The 2,139-nt window shown below is 40.8% G+C and overlaps 1 pseudogene; it reads right to left on the reverse strand.

Moving 5' to 3' along the window:
• Positions 1 to 1,079: 1,079 nt before the first annotated feature.
• LOC101569299 lies at positions 1,080 to 1,254 on the reverse strand (annotated as a pseudogene).
• Positions 1,255 to 2,139: the final 885 nt, after the last annotated feature.

Consider the following 2,139-nt stretch of genomic DNA (forward strand, 5'->3'; position numbering starts at 1 on the left):
CGATTTAATTTGAAACTGTCTCATTGCTATATGTTTATCAATAAAACTTTGAAAATAAAAAAAAATAAAGGGCTATTGGACAAGGATGCAGATGTTTCAGTTATTGCTCAGCATCACTGGCCTGGGGCACAGCCTCTGGATGTGGCCATTGCAGACTTACAAGTGGTGGGCAGGGTTTCTTACCCTAGCAGAAGCGCTAAATTGCTAATTTGGAGAGATGCAAAAGCCCATTCTATATATTTTTCTCCTATTTCGTCCCCCATGTACTGGTCAATCTATGGTATAGTAACATATTACAGGGTATGGGAGCACTGCAACAGGGATTGCCTAGTCCTGTAGCTATTCTTTACTTTTTCCCCTTATGGTGATTGATTTAAAAAACTGGTTTCTTTCTATTCCTTGCACCCCGAAGACAAAAAATGTTTTGCTTTTAGTTTACCCTCTATTAATGATCAGGCCCCTATATGCTGTTTTCAACAGTGTTGTCTACCACAAGGTATGGCTAGTAGTCTAAACCTGTGCCAAGTTTGTGGCTACAGCCATTTGGACAGCGTGACAGGCCTGTCCATCCGCATACATTATCTATTACATAGATGGTGTTCTCTAGGCACATGAATCCCCATCCACTTTACATCACATGCTTATCCAATTAGATGATGCTCTCTGCCATTCAGGTCTAGTGATAGCCCCCAAAAAGGTGGAAACTGTGGCACCCTTTTCCTATTTGGGACACCTAATTCAACAGAGGCAATTGTGCCCCAAGTTATTCAGATCCAGGTTAGACATGATGCAACCCTAAATGATTTTTAGACTCTACTTGGTAACATTAATTGGCTCCGCCCAGCTCTTAAGCTAATTACTTATGAGTTAAGTCCTCTCTTTGACATTCTCAAGGAAACTCAGCCCCTACTTTTTTTTTAAAACAGTGAACCATGCATCAGTTTATTGGTATCATTAATTTATGATTAAGATAGGTACTTTCTCCCCTCATGAAGTGACACTGATTACAATCTGCCATAACATGTGCCCACACATCTTCAGGGTGACAATGTAGCATTTCAAGCTCTAGTCAGCGCTGGTTATTCTTTTTTCACTCACACAATCTTGATGCTGCTGCCAACAGTCTTCTCTGCATTTGCTCTGAATTCTGTCTTCAGCTCTGAATTCCATCTTCAGGGCACCCCTCACTGCCTTTGCACAGATCTGGGAGTAACAAATGTAGCTGAGTCCAGGCTGTTGCCAGTAGGCCACCATGATATTGTGAGAGGGGTCTTGTGTCAGACTGAATCTCTAGGAAAACAGCAATGTTGGCTCCCTCTGATGGCCCAGCAACAGGAAGTCAGGCCAGACTCAGCCCCTACTTCTAAAGAACACATACACCAGATGCTGAGACTGCCTTAAATATCAAGTTAATCAGGCTCTTTTTATTTTATTATTATTATTTTTAATCAGGCTCTTTTTAATGCTCAGCTCTCTAGAGCTGACCCATATTTGCCAACATTTTTAATTTTCTTCTCAGTTCAGTATATGCCCGCTGGGGTTCTTTGGCAGTATCAGGGTCCTTTACAATGGCTACACATGTCACATATTTTACATAGTTTTGTGCAGAGTATATGACATGTGTTGAACAGCATCCCTCAGAAGCTATTCAACATGTTTCTATATCTCATGCCACTTTCCATCAAAACACTTCTCCCTTACAAAAACAGTTTCATTCGAATGGAGCATAGGCCCAGGAAATTGTTAAACAATGTTCTTCACGTATAAAGCACTATTAACCCTTTACATTTTACAAAAGATGGATGTATAGCAGCAGAAAGACAATTTCCTCAAATAAGAGCCAACAGGATAGAAAGGGTCCTTTGGAGAGATCTCCATATTGAACTGTAGAAGGGACCCAGTCCACTACTAACCTAGGGGAGAAGGAATGCTTGTGTTTTCAGAAATGCTGAATGACCTATTTGGTCATGCTTGTGTTTTCAGAGAATGCTGAATGACAGAGCACACTGTCAAGCTATACCATGAAGCCAGATCTGGAGAAGTTAATAACAAGGAGGCTAGATCAGACCTGGGGCCTATTGAAGGAACTGACAAAGGAAGTCTAAGGTCTAAATAGATGGTAAATATATATAAACATAA

This window comes from Octodon degus, unplaced genomic scaffold (assembly GCF_000260255.1).
Source record: "Octodon degus isolate 3935 unplaced genomic scaffold, OctDeg1.0 scaffold00168, whole genome shotgun sequence".
NCBI lineage: Eukaryota > Metazoa > Chordata > Mammalia > Rodentia > Octodontidae > Octodon > Octodon degus.